The sequence below is a fragment of the Rhinopithecus bieti genome, unplaced genomic scaffold (assembly GCF_001698545.2).
Source record: "Rhinopithecus bieti isolate Rb0 unplaced genomic scaffold, ASM169854v2 scaffold_32422, whole genome shotgun sequence".
Lineage (NCBI taxonomy): Eukaryota > Metazoa > Chordata > Mammalia > Primates > Cercopithecidae > Rhinopithecus > Rhinopithecus bieti.
In genome coordinates, this window is record NW_016814631.1 from 3112009 (window position 1) to 3127713 (window position 15705).

A 15705-nucleotide genomic window follows, 5' to 3' on the forward strand; every position below is an offset into this window, starting at 1 on the left:
TTTATCTTAAAATAAAAGAGATGTAATTACACAAATATATAAATGCATACAAAAGACCAAAGAAAAGCACACTCAATTATTTTACAGTTGGAAATGGCAGTGGAGAAAGAGGACATACTGTATGCACTACATACCTTTCTTTGTATTATTTGGCTCTTTTACAAAAATGTAGAAGTGTATTTTCTGTATAATTAAAAAATAAACTACTCAATGGATGACGAAAACACATTCACACAAAAACATATACACAAACATTCATAGCAGCATTATTCATAATGCCAAAAAACAACCCAAATGCCCGCTAACTGAAGAATGGATGAACAAAATGTTACAACCACGCAATGGAATATTATTTCACCTTCAAAAGAATGAAGTACTGACGCATTTTACAACACAAATGAACCTCAAAAACATGTTTTTGAATGAAGCCAGTCACAAAAGACCACATATTGTATGATTCCACTGATATGAAAATTCCATAATAGACAAATCTATAGAGACAGAAGGTAAGCTGGTGGTTGCCAGGGGCTGGGAAAGGAGAATGGGGTGATGGAGAGTGACTACTTATGGACACAAAGGTTGCTTTTTGGGCATGATAAAGATTTCCAAAGTTAAATTATGGGTATGGTTGCACAACAGTGTAAATAAATTAAAATTATTGAGTGTAGAAATGGGACTATTTTATGGCATGTAAATTACATCTAAATAAAAGTTTTTTGACTCAGCACAATGGCTTGCGCTTGTAATCCAAACACTTTGGGAGGCCAAGGCAGGAAGATCAGTTGCAACCATGTGTATAATACCAACCTGGGCAACACCTCAAGACCACATCTCTACAAAAAAATTAAAAATTAGCCAGGCATGGTGGTAGTATACGCCTGTCGTCCTAGCTACTCAGGAAACGGAGGCAGGAAGATTTCTTGAGCCCAGGAGTTTAGGTTATAGTGAGCTATGATCTAGTGACTGCACTCCAGCCTGAGTGACAGAAAGAGAGACCCTGTCTCTTTAAAAGAAAGGAAAACCTCAATGGGTAAAGAAACTAACCACAGGTGAAGAAAGAATTTCTACTGAGGAAGATGGTATGAAGAAATTATCCAGGATGTAACTCAGAGAAATAGATAATGAAAACATGAAAGAAAGGTAGAGAGACCAAAAAAAAAAAAAAAAAACCACACACAAAAAACAAGTTAGAGAACAGAAAGCAACATTTTCTATAAATGCTTCTTAAATAGTAATGCGTAGTGGTGCGTGCCTGTAGTCCCAGCTACTCTGGAGGCTGAGGCAGGGGAATCGCTTGAACCCAGGAGGCGGAGGTTGCAGTGAGTCAAGATCACGCAAATGCACTCCAGCCTGGCGACAGAGCAAGACTCCATCTCAAAAAATATAATAACAACAACAATAATAATAATGCCTGAGAATCTCCCAGAATTGTTAAAGACATCAGCCTTCAGGTTAATGAAGCCCAATTAAATCTAAGCAGCATAAATAGAAGACATCTAAACTTAAACATCACTGTGAAAGCATAAAACACCAATTAAAAAGAGCTAATTCTATTGCCATAGACAAAAGATAGATTACCTACAAAGTTATAGAAATAAGGCTACCATTTTAAGAACAATTATGTCAGCACTAGAAATCAGTAAAAATATATTTTATGTAAGTAAAACTAACCGCCAATTTAAACTCCTATACCAAACAAAACTAAGTTTTTTTAAAAATGGATGAAATAAAGATATGTGCAGACAAAACAGTTTCCTACCAACAGTAACCAACAAAAGAATAAACCCTGAATTCCTTCTGGAAAATGATACAAAGGGACAGATCTGAGATGAAACAATGGTGGGCAGATACTTAAAAAAGTATGTACATCTAAACACTGAATAAAACAATACAGGCCCACAGTTCCTTATGAAACAACTCTTGGCTGGGCACAGTGGCTCACACCTATAATCCCAGCACTTTGTGAGGCTGAGGTGGGTGGATCACCTTAGGTCAGGAGTTCGAGACCAGCATGACCAACATGGTGAAATCTCGTCTCTACTAAAAACACAAAATTAGCCAGGTGTGGTGGCGCATGCCTGTAGCCCCAGCTACTCAGGAGGCGGAGGCAGGAGAATCATTTGAACCTGGGAAGCAGAGGTTGCAGTGAGCCAATATTGCACCACTGCACTCCAACCTGGGCAACAAGAGCGAAACTCCATCTCAAAAAAAAAAGAAAAAGAAAAAACTCTTGAGGCAGATATGTTTCAAAATTAAAAATTTTTTAGATTTTAAAAAAACGTTTATAAAGCAGCACACCACCAAACACATTAGTACTCAGCACTAAAATATGTGAATACTTACAATATATAGGAGTTTGAAACTAGCCTGGGCAACATAGGGAGACCATGTTTCTACAAATAATAAAAAAATTAGCCAGGTATGGTGGTGTGTGCCTATGGTCTCAATTACTCAGGAGACAGGAGACTAAGGTGGGAGGAACACCTGAGCCTAGGAATTGGAGGCTGCCGTGAGCCGTCATCTCACCACTGCACACCAACAGGGGTGACAGAGTGAGATCCTGTCTCAAAAGAAAAACAAAAAAGAAATCAGGATGTGATTATCTTTAGGAGAGAGAGGAAGCAGTGCTTAGGAATGGACATAAGGGAGGCTTCCAAGGTGGAGCTACCATTCTATTTTTTTATGTATGGTGATTACAAAGGTGTATTCACTTTGTGAATATATGAACTTTACATGTAGATTTGTGCACACTCCTGTTTGTTGTATTTCAGTAAAAACATTTATCAAACTGATCTAAAATTGACTGTGGTGATAGTTACACAACTCCATGAATATATTAAGTCATTTTAAATGGATGAGTATGTTATGTGAATTATTTCTCAATAAAGCTGTCAACACAAGCAAAAAAAAGTGTATTAAACAACAAAGAAAAAGCAAATATGGAAAATGTTAATTGTTGAATCTACACAAAAGCTACAGAGGTGTTACATTGTTTCTACTTTTCTGCACGCTTGAGATTTTTCATAACAAAACGTTTTCAATAAAAAACAGTAAAATAAATGCAAAAAAACAGCTAAAGTAACATCTAAAAAAAATTGTAGGCCAGGAGCGGTGGCTCACGCATGTAATCCCAGCACTTTGGGAGGCCAAGGCAGGTGGATCACCTGAGGTCAGGAGCTTGAGACCAGCCTGGCCAACTTGGTGAAACCCTGACTACTAAAAATACAAAAAGCAGCTGGGCGTAGTGGCGGGTGCCTGTAATCTCAACTACTTGGGAGGCTGAGACAGGAGAATCGCTTGAACCTGGGAGGCGGAGATTGTAGTGAGCCGAGATCGCGCCATTGCACTACAGCTTGGGCAACAAGAGCAAAACTCCATCGTCTCAAAAAAAAAAAAAAAAAAAAAAATTGTGCGTAACTTCCAAACTAGTAGAGGTAGGAAAAATAGAATGAGAACACAGAAAAAGAAAACAATTCAAAACAAGGAAAGACACAGACATAGGAAGAAATGACAAATGAAAAGCACTTAAAAGGAAAGAAATAAATCCTATTATATCAGTTACTCATTAAAAATTGGACTAAGTTCTTGAGTAAACAGTAGAGAATATTAGATTGGTTAAAAAGTATAGCTATTCGAGATTTTTAAAAAGATATTACTAAAATGTTAAGAGCACAGAAAGGTTCTGAGTCAAAGCATAAAAAAAAGATACTAGAAGTTTTAAGAAACAAAGCTAGCATCGTTATATTAGTATCAAGTGAAATAAATGTTAAGGTCAAAAATAGTAAAAGATAGAGAATAACTATATAATGATATAGTCACCATGAGCATAAAACCTGTATACACTTAATAACAAACTCAAAACAGATAAGCAAAGGAAAATCTACAAGACTATCTTCACAGAAGATTTCATTATTAACACCTCAGTAACAGCTCACGCAGACCAAAAAGCAAACAAAAGGATAACCAAATTGAAAAACAGTCCAAAGGTAAGAATGGGCATTTAATAGAAGAGCCACAAATGGCCCCAAAACATATACAATCATACTCAATTATTCTTATTAGCTAAGGAAATAGAAAATAGAAATATAAGGAGTACCTTTCACCAAAATAAGTCAAGTGTTGGGGAGGATGTGGTATCCCTGGAACTCAGGTACTACCAGTAAGAGCATAAACTGATGTAATTACTTTGGAACAGTACGGCATTATCTAGTAAAATGGAACAGACATGCCATAACCTAGCACTTGCACTTGTAGGTCAATACCCTAAGAGAAAACCATGAAAATGTGTTACAACATTTAAAGCAGGACTGTTCATAACATGTCAGGAGTAAAACTGATCAAGTGTGATAGTTTATACCATGAAATACTACTTACTTAGCCTTACAAATGTACTGCTACAAAGATGGATTAATCTTGAAATGATAAAAGTCACAAAGAATTACTAACAGTATGAGTCCATTTATCTAAAGTTTAAAAACAAACAAAATATATTGCTCAAAGTAAATCTATAAGGAAAAATAAAGGATCACAAACATAAAATCCAAGACTGCAATTTACTGTGAGAAGTAGTGAGGTACAATCAGCAGGACATTAAAAAAAAAAAAAAAAAGCAGGACACAGAAGGGGCTTCAAAGATAATGGCAACTTTTATTCCTTAAGCAATGTGAGTATTTTATAAATGTTCTTTAAAATATTCACCTATGATTTTCATTTGTATATTTTTACTTAACTTTTTTAAAGATAGGGTCTCACTCTGTTGCCCAGGCTGGAATACAGTGGCGCAATCTCGGCTTAATGCAACCTCTGCTTCCTGGGCTCAGGTAATCTTCCCACCTCAGTCTCCCAAGTAGCTGGAAACACAGGCACGTACCACCAAACCCTGCTAATTTTTGTAGAGACAGGGTTGCGCCACGTTGCGCAGGCTGGTCTTCAACTCCTGGGCTCAAGCAATCCTTCCACCTCAGCCTCCCAAAGTGCTGAAATTACAGGTGTGAGACACCATGCCCAGCCTTACCTATGATTTTTAAATTTTTCTGTATGCATGTTTCATTATCTTTTTTTCTTTTTTGGACACTCTTACATTTGTGAAGAGAAAGAAAGCAACAGGGTGGTAGCAGAACTGAGGCAGAGGCAGGTGTTTCTCAGGAGAAACTTCTGCATATGTAAATAATGAAGAGAAGGATAAAGGTGAGAGAAAGGTGGTGATAAATGACATGTAAAATATCAGAAAGAAGAGATCAGCTAGATGCTGAGTATAGAATTAGAGCCTTTACAAGCGATTGTGTTTTCAACAGGTGTTACGTCTATACAGGAAAAAATACACATTTTTAAAAATTAAAATCACCCCTTAATCTCACCGTCCAGTGATCTCCTTGGGGCAGTGATTTTTCTTTCCAGGAATCTATATTTTCTAATATTCAACATTAAACATGTGTAAAATTTTTTTAAAAATAAAAATATGATCATCCTGACAACAGTGTGGCAGATGTACTGCAGAAGGTAAGACTGAAGACAGGCTGAAAACTACTAGAAAAAAAATTAGAGTTGAGACATTACTAATGAACAACTAGAGGAATCAAAGGACTTCATTAGGATGCAGAATGAACTAGATTTGGTGATAACTGGATGTGGAAAGTGAGAAAGAGAAGAAATGAGGCTGACCCCAGAGTATTAGTCTGGATCGATGACAGTGTTCTTAACTATAAAAGAAATACAGGAAGAAGCCAGGCATGGTGACTTCTTGGCCTATAATCCCAAGTACTTGAGAGGCTGAGGCAGGAGTTCAAGACCAGCCTGGGCGACACAATAAGACCTGGTCTTTTTTTTTTTTTAAAAAAAAAGGAAAGAAAAGGTGGAGGAAGGGGAAGATAAAAGGAAGGGGAAGGAAAAGGAGAGATGGGGAGAAACAAGAAGGGAGAGGGAGGGGAGAGGAAAGAGGAGCAATACAGGTAGCTGCTCTGTTTATGAAGGGTTGGAGGCAGCTGAGATTAAGATTAGTTTTGGACCTGACCAGTTCAAGTTTTCTGTGAACATTCAGATTGACAGAACAAAACAACAGAACCAGCCAGAACTGAACAATGACTATTCCCTTTAAACAGAGCTGCCCTCTTTAGGGTGGGTATGCTCTCTACCATGAATCCAGTGTATGTACATGTACCTTAAACCTGCTTGGCTCCAAGGGGAAGAGTTTACAATCCCAGAATCAAATTTTAATTTCTCAAGCTAGTTCAGAAGTTACGTGTCTAGCATTCAGGAAATGAATACTCCAGATGAAATATTTGTTTTTCTGAAAACCTTGACTCAGAATGAAATAAAATACAGTTCTGTATCTTTCTCTCATTGATCCCTGCATTTCATGCCATAGATGAAAAGCAGTAATTAGCACTAAGCCTGACAGAGTTAATGGTTTCATTTAAGCCAACCGTTTTTATTTTACTTTGGAAGAATAAATTTTTTTTTCTTGTAAAAATGCAATTCATATTTTTTTACCTTCCAGGTTTCGGCAGGCTAAGCTACCTTCAAAGATTCTGATATGTATATATATAAATTAAGAGTTACATAAATGTCATAAAGCATGTTATGTGGTGAAAAATCTATAGCCAGGGTCTAGCACAAAGTATTAAATATGCTGAATAAAATGACCGATAATGCCACCTTCAAAAGGTGGGAAGTTTGGTTTCACCAACAAATTGAACTACAAATCTCACAAAAGAACTATGTAAACTATGTGTTAGTATACTAGGGTATGTCATGTCATGTATTTCTTCAAAATGTAAGCAAAATGCAAACTTTAAGACTGTAAGTTAGGTGCTGTACGGGATATTCTATGGTCTGAACATTTACATCCCTCCAAAATTCATATGCTGAAATCTAATTCCCAAGGTACTGGAGCCTTTGAGGGGAGGTGACTAGGTCATGAGGGTGGAAAACTGGTGAATGGGATTAGTGCCTATAAGAAGACAGAGAGTTAATTTGCCTTGCTGCCACGTGAGGACACAGTCAGAAGGTGTCATTCTGGACTATTGAATCTGCTGGCACCCTGGATCTTGGACTTCCCAGCCTCCAGAACTGTGAAGACTAAATTTCTGTTGTTTATAATTACTCAGTTTAAGGCACTGAGGTATAGCAGCCTGACAAGAAAGATAAAATAGTTGGTTAGACTATTTATTTGGCGAAGTCTTAGTTGCCCAGGATGGAACATAGTGGCACAATCATAGCTCCCTGCAATGCTCCCGCCTCAGCCTCTCGAGTAGCTGGGCTACAGGTGTATGCCGCCATGCCCAGCTAGTTTATTTTTTATAGAGACAGGGTCTATACTGCCCAGGTTTGGAATTTAACTCCTGGCCTTAAGCGATCCTCCTGCCTCAGCCTCAAAATGTACTGGGATTAGAGGTATGAACCATTGCACCTGGCCCAGCAAGATATATTTAACTGGAAACTTAATCTCTGATTTTGTAGGAGTGTATAATACATGCAACTTTGGATAAGTAACAATGTGTACCTTAGCATCTTCATAATTAAATACCTCAGATTGTTACTGAAAGAATACAATGAGATGGGCTGGCAGATACAACTATTTTCAAGCTTAAAGTTCCAAATAAACATATTAAAGTAGTATTAATATTGACAGATGACAATAAGGAAAAAAATAAAATGGGAAATAAAAAGCAATAAAAGATGATACTAAAACAGTTTACCGTAACCAACTTTCTTATAAAGTAAATAAAGCCGGCATGGTGGGTCATGCCTGTAATCCCAGCATTTTGGGAGGCCAAGGTGAGAAGATCGCTTGAGTCTAGGAGTTCAAGGCCATCTATGGCAACACAGTTAAGACCCCCATCTCTAGGAAAAATAAAAAATTAGCTGGGCATGGTGGTGCACGCTTGTAGTCCCAGCTACTCAGAAGGCTGAGGACTCCGGGAGGATCGCTTCAGCCTGAAAGGTCAAAGCTGTAGCGAGCCCTGATTGTGCCACTGCACTCCAGCATGGGTGACAGCATGAGACCCTGTCTCAAAAAAGAAAGGAAAATATTGATTCTATGACTTAGTAACACCATTCTTAAAAATTTACACTAAAGAATACCATAAAATTAGGGGAGGCAATACAAATGCCTAGGAGTAAAAAAAAAAAAAAAAAAAAAAAAGGAAACAACAGGTACATAGCTAAGTAGATCATATTGTTAGAATAAATATTGATGCTCAACTCTCTACACCAAAAGGTAGCTTCCAGAGCTTTTAAGTTCTATGAATTAAAAAGATACCTAGGTTAAATCTTTCCTTCTAACAGATTTAGTCTCAAAGGAATAAACATCTGGCGATTTGTAATATAATGAGCATTACTATTAGAACATTCTTCTAATAAATGTATTTTTTAGAAAAGATGTACTGCATTGTCATTGCCATTTTTATTGCTGAGGTCAATATTTTCCAGTGAACATAAAATCTAGTTTTCTAATAAACTCATCTCAGATGGATACAATTGATACCATAGATTCGCTGAGAATAGTTTTCTTCTGTCAAGTAGAGTTCTCTGAAAAGTATGAATTACAAATACCGTTAACCGCTGAATAATTTGGGAGTTGGGGAACCAAGCCCCAAGCAGTCGAAAACCCACATGTAATTTCTGACTCCCCCAAAACTTAGCTACTAATAAACCTGTTGACCGGAAGTCTTACGTTATTTGTCAGTTACATAAAGTCAATTAACATGTTGTGTATATTATATAGTGTGTTCTTACAATAAAGTAAGCTAGAGAAAATAAAATGTTAAGAAAATCATTAAGGAAGAGATACATTTACAGCACTATGCTGTATTTATCAATCCCATAAATTTATGTCATCTGTTTATAAGAGAAATCATCTATCTGAAATGGTGGGCAACCGCAACTGCAAATCTACAGTACATATCAAGCAGTTCAACTGTTTATGGTAATGTCATGACTTTTCTCTACTTCTTTGGAGTACTTCCAGCACCACTAGTGGCATTTTGTATGGATTCCATGGTGTTTGATTCAAAGTTTGCGGTATTGCACTAAAACACAATGAAAAACACACTAGAATAGTGAGAGATCACTTTTTACTGCAATAGGCAATTTAAAGGCGAGACAAACTGCTCATGCAGAGGGTCGTACAGCATGTTAAGCAGATATTCCCAACACCTGAGCTCACAGCAATAGCAACAGAAAGTGATTATGAAATTTTATGCAGTTATGATTTGATACTTCATCTTCATATTTACTTTTTTTTTTTTTTTTTTTGAGACAAGGTCTCACTGTCACCCATGCTAGAGTGCAGTGGCGTAATCTTGGCTCACTGCAACCTCCACCTCCCGGGTTCAAGCAATAGTCCTGCGTCAGCCTCCCAAGCAGCTGGGCTTACAGACACATGCCACCACACCCAGCTAAATTCTTTTGTATTTTTTGGTAGAGATGGAGTTTCACTATGTTGACCAGGCTGGTCTCAAACTTCTGACCTCAAGCAATCCCATCTTGGCCTCCCAAAGTGCTAGGATTACAGGCGTGAGCCACCTCACCCAGCCCTGTTCACATTTCTTGACTGTGAACAGTGCTGTATAATATGGTCTGTAAGTGTGTAGGTATGAAAGTTTTGTTACCTTCTGGACTTATTTTTTTGTTAATAAAAAAATCAATTAATTATTAATTAAATCATTACTTATTGAATGATTTATAAAGTTCCTTTTAAAATCCCAGAACCTAGGTTATTCTACTCATTTTCACAAGTTAAAGCTATATTAGGAGTCTTTTTACATATTGCTCAGCCTAATTCAATCATGCATCTGTAATTACTTTTCTATAGTTTTATATATAGTTTATATTCACATTATGTTTTTAGTACTTTTCTATATTATCTTCGTCTAATGCTAGTGTTATTTCCATATATCCGTATCCCTAAACAACTATAATGGTTTACAATGTTCCAAAAAACTAATAAAATAAATTTGGCTTTAGTACAAACTGTTTCAGTCAACCAAATAAACAAATTACCATTTTGATAACAAATAGGTTAAAACTCATGTCATCATTACCTTGTATCTTGTCCTATTACCAATTTTCAATTTCACATTGTAGGAAATGCTATTCGGTATAAACAATTCCCCCCTCCCCACTCTCTTTTACCCACTTAAACATAGACAAATTATATACAGTTTTATATTTTTTTTTTTTTTTTTTTGAGATGGAGCCTTGCTGTGTCGCCCAGGCTGGAGTGCAGTAGCATGATCTCAGCTCATCGCAATCTCCACCTCACAGGTTCAAGCAATTCTCTTGCCTCAGCCTCCCCAGTAGCTGGGATTACAGGTGGGCACTACCAGGCCTGGCTGATTTTGGTATTTTTAGTAGAGACAGGGTCTCGTTGGTCTGGTGTCGAACTCCTGACCTCAAGTGATCTGTCCACCCTGGCCTCCCAAAATGCTGAGATTATAGGCATGAGCCACTGCAGCACCTGGCCACACTTAAGCATTTCTAAGCACTATTTACACAGAAGATTTCCATCAGCAGGAATAATTTTTTTTTTTTTGAGACAGGGTCTTGCTCTATCACCCAGACTGGAGTACAGTGCTGTGATCTTGGCTCACTGCAGTCTCCACCTCCCGGGTTCAATTCATTCTTGTGCCTCAGCCTCCCAAGTAGCTGGGACTATTGGCACATGCCACCACGCCTGGCTAATTTTTGTATTTTTAGTAGAAAGGCGGTTTTGCCATGTTGGCCAGACTGGTCTCAAACTCCTGGCCTCAAGTGATCTGCCCACCTTGGCTTCCCAAAGTGCTGGGATAATAGACGTGAGCCACCATTCCCAGCCTAAAATCTTAAAATGAACTACTAACTTTATGGTTCCAGGATAGTTACTTTGTCAAGTCCGAATATACACATAATAACACAAGACAGTTTGGGCAACTTTTTAATTCAAGGAAGAGAGTGATTTGTTTTCTTCTTTAGCATGCTCAGGTACACTATACTGTGATTTTAGGGATTTTATCAATTCCTTCTCCTGACATACTAGGTGGAAACTTATATAATGCTGGTCAGAGTCATTAACAAGTAGAAAAAAAAATCACATTTAATTCTTATAGGAAGATTTTCTAAGGTGAAAATACAGCAAAATGTTTAAACCCTGGCACTTAAGGTAGATAACAAAGTATCTCATATACAGAGAACTGACCAAAATAAAAATACCAACTTTTTTCACTAGAATAGTTTCAATGTATGTGTTCTAAAATATAATAATGTATTACAAAAGACTGCAAGTATGTAAGACCAGTATTTTGATAAAGAGCAAGTTCAATCTTCTAAGCCTTCTTAAAAACAACTTTTGGGCCGAGCACAGTGGCTCACGCCTGTAATCCCAGCACTTTAGGAGGCCGAGATGGGCAGATCACAAGGTCAGGAGTTCGAGACCAGGCTGGCCAACATGGTGAGAACCATCTCTACTAAAAATCCAAAAGTTAGGCAAGGCGTGGTGGCTCACACCTGTAATCTCAGCACTTTGGGAGGCCGAGATGGGTGGATCACCTGAGGTCAGGAGTTTGAGAGCAGTCTGGCCAACGTGGTGAGACCCAGTTTCTACTAAAAACACAAAAATTAGCCAGGTGTGGTGGTACACGCCTGTAGTCCCAGCTACTTGGGAGACTGAGCAGGAGAATTGCTTGAACCCCGGCGGCGGAGGCTGCAGTGAGCCAAGATTGCGCCATTGCACTACCGCCTGGGTGATAGAGCACTTAGACTTCATCTCAAGGAAAAAAAAAAAGAACATAAAATGTATTTATGACAAGTTTCATTCTAAGAAGGAATTAAGAAATACGAAAAGTACAAATACTGATTTATAAAATCAATTTTGGCATCCTATGTTGCCAATTTAAGAAATTATCAGTTTAACTTTCAATCGTTTTCAATTATGAAAACTACAGTAGCTGAATTTTTAAAAATTCAGTATATTAACTGTTGCCAGTTCATGAAGATTTAAAATAATTTTAAAATGTAACACATTTTTAAAAGAAAACTCTGACTTCAGTCATAAGCAGATACAAAAAAAAAAAGTCAACGTTAGAAAAGGTGCTGAAAACAGCAGCAGCTAGTACCTTTTAACACTATTTTACTTTTAGGATCATGGGTAATCCTTTCCAAGCCATCACCATTAACTGTCTTAACTTTCTGTTACTTGTATCATTTTCATCACAAACTTGCAAGGCTTGCAAGGACTGAACCAATCTTCCCTATCATTGGAGGGGGTGTGCGTGTGTGTGTGTGTGTGTGTGTGTGTGTGGTGGTTTTTTTGTTTTCTTTTTGGTGAGAGTCTTCTAAACTGAGCAATTTCTTCAAGTACAGTTGACCCTCAACAACACAGGTGTGAAGTGCACATGTCCACTTATACATGGATTTTCTTCTGCCTTTGTCACTCCTGAGACAGCAAGACCAAACCCTCCTCTTCCTCTTCTCAGCCTATAACAAGGATTAAGATTTTTGTGACTAGCTGGGAATGGTGGCTCAAGCCTGTAATGCCAGCACTGTGGGAGGTTGAGGCAGGGGGATCACTTGAAGCCCAGAGTTTGAGACCAGCCTGGCCAACATGGTAAAACCTCATTTCTACTAAAAATACAACAATCAGCTGGGCGTAGTGGCGCTAGTCCGTAATCCCAGCTGAAGCAGGAGAATCACTTGAACCCAGGAGGTAGAGGCTGCAGTGAGCTGAGATCATGCCACTGCACTCCAGCCTGGGTGACAGAGCACTTTATGAATAGCAGTGGTTGGCTTCCTGTTGTTCAAGGGTTAACTGTAAATTAGAAGAATCTGAAGTAAAGCTCTGTCAGCATGCAAAAGCTGTAACTATGTTTCAGAAATGCAATCTGTATTTCACAGACATTAACAGATGTTCTGTCCTCTGCAACATCTAAAAGAATCAAACACAAGCTGCCTATACCAAAATACTCCCATCTTCCCTAAGCACACACAGTTCTACTCCCAGACAAATAAATAAAACATTTGGAAAAACAATACAATTTCAGAAATGAGGAAAAGTATACAGAGACACAACATATTTGAGTTTGGAAAGAAAGCAATCACATAATCTTAATGAAGCAAGACCTAAAATTACTTGCTGTCAGTAAGGGTTACATACAGGAATCTTAAGAAAAAAATCTACCACCAGGAGCAGGGAGCAGTGGTGGGAGGGAAGAAAAGATACTCTCATTGAAGCATTATCTGCAAAGTGAAAAAATTACCAAACAAATATTAACTGAGCTGAAAGACGTGCATCATTAACAGGAAGCTTATCCTGACTTTTAAACGCTGTATAAATTTTCCTATTCAACCCAATTCTTGACTTTCTCTAACTGGGCCAAGGCAGAAGCAAAAGATAGACAGCAATGGAATCAGAGATAAGGCAAGAAGGCAATATACTCAACTGCGTTTTCCTATCACTTCTGGCCTATTTTGAAAACAGCACTATTTATCTTTCTTGTATTTATTAACCCAGAAAACATTTGAGTGATTATTGCCAGTAAGCACTGCCCTCATTAAAAATCTAATAAAGACAAAGTGTCTTTACAATAGCTACAAGGCAGAAGTGAAAAACCCTATGAAAGAGGTAAAACATGATATGGGGCACACAAGGTACTAAAAGTATGTACAGCTGTGAGGATGAGTCTAAGGTTGGTGGATTTATGATGTCAAAGTATAGAGTTACAAAGAACTAAAGAGGATTTTGACTAAAATTTGAATTCAGGAAGAAAGTTCAAAGAGTGGGGGGGCTAACTAAATTACCTGCTAGGTAAGTTTTAAAAACAAACAAAAAACCTAGAACAATAAAACAAAAACAAAAAACAAGATGGGGAGCTATGGAAACTGCCCAGAATTCAAAATGGAAATTCAGGCTAGACATGGTGGCTCATGCCTGTAACCCCAGCACCTTAGGAGGCCAAGGGAGGAGGATCACTTGAGGCAGAGTTTGAGACCAACTTGGGCAACATTACAAAAAATTTTAGAAATTAGTTGAGCATGGTGGCATGTACCTGTAGTCCTAGCTACTTGGAAGACTGAGGCAGAAGGATCCCTTGATCCTAGAAGTTCAATGTTACAGTAAGGTACAGTTGTACCACTGCATTCCATCCTGGGCAACAGAGTGAGGTCCTATTTCTAAAAAAATAATAAAAATAAAATGGAAATTCAACATAAAAAGTCACTAATAATAGTTGATAAATATTCCTAGCAAGTAAAGGATACTGACAGAATCTCCACATATATAGTAATATCCATAAGGACAAGAGAGATATAAGCCCAGGGGTCAGAGTCATAAACAATTTGATTCTCAGGAATTTTAGGGGACTGATAAGTTCAGCATAGGTCATAGAATGGGAGATACAAGGACTAGCAATAATGACGACCCCAATGAAGGGCAAAAGACTTAAAACAAGAATATCATTCCAAGTACCTAGAAGGGACTATTCTTTTTTAAATATAGGGCCCTGATATGGTTTGACACAGGCCCCTAAGATTACTTGTGTTACTACTTTTTGTAGAGATGGAGTCCTGCCATTGCCCAGGTTGGTCTCAACTCCTGGCTCCAAGCAATCCTCCCACCTTGGCCTCCCAAAGTGCTGGGATCCCAGGTGTGAGCCACCATGACCAGCCCAGATTATGTTTTAAATGAGATTTTTATGCATATTCAACTCCAACGATTCATGATATAATAAAATGTTTTTAAATTTTGTTTAGGTGGACTCCATTGGCATGAAAGAAGAATCACTGAGCTCATAATGAGCCTATGGAACCACCCCATAACCACATCTTAATGTACTCAGTTCACTAAAACTGCTCCACAAAAAATTCTCATGACAAATACTTAGTTGTATAAAACAGCTATCAAACAAAACATTTTACTAAAGTTGATAAGACAGTCAATAAGTGCTCAGATACGTACAGGAAACGGGTGGTCTTTGACAGAACTATAATTATGTAGGAACAAAACAACTACAGATATTTCCAATCCTAAATTAGATTCTTAAATCTTTCAGGAGGATTAAACTTTGAAATGTCTCCTGAACTCTAAAACAGATACAAGGAGATGTATTACAACTTATCCAATTTACAAAATTGGCACACCTAAATTCCTGCATTGTAGTGAAGATGAGTCTACAACTTTGGCTGCACATTAAAATTACCTGAAGGCCAGGCGCAGTGGCTCACGCCTGTAATCCTAGCACTTCGGGAGGCCAAGACGGGCAGATCATGTGAGGTCAGGATTTCAGACTAGCCCGGCCAACATGATGAAACCCGTCTCTATTAAAAATACAAAAAATAGCCAGGGGTTGTGATGCCTGTAATCCCAGCTACTCGGGAGGCTGAGGCAAAAGAATCACTTGAACCTGAGAGGCGGAGGGTGCAGTGAGCTGAGATCATGTCAGGGCACTCCAGCCTGGGTGACAGAGACATCATCTCAAAAAAAAAAAAAAAAAAAAAAAAAAAAAATTACCTGAAGAGCTAAGAAAAATTACAATACCCAGAATGCACTCCAGAGCAATTAAATCATAACCTGGGGATAGTATTTTTTTAAAGTTTCCCAGGTGATTTTGATGTGATATCAAAGCTGAAAACCACTGGTTTGAACTGCATGATTAACTCAAAAAAAAAAAAAGGAGGAAGGTATGATCTATAGTAGAAAATTAAATCAGAATCAAACAAGAAACCTGGATGTAA

The 15705-nt window shown here is 37.9% G+C and overlaps 1 protein-coding gene across 6 annotated transcripts in view; it reads right to left on the reverse strand.

Moving 5' to 3' along the window:
* The window catches only part of UBE2W (ubiquitin conjugating enzyme E2 W), an 83268-nt gene that overhangs the window by 51941 nt on the left and 15622 nt on the right, over window positions 1-15705 (reverse strand). The gene's annotated exons all lie outside the window — the stretch shown is intronic.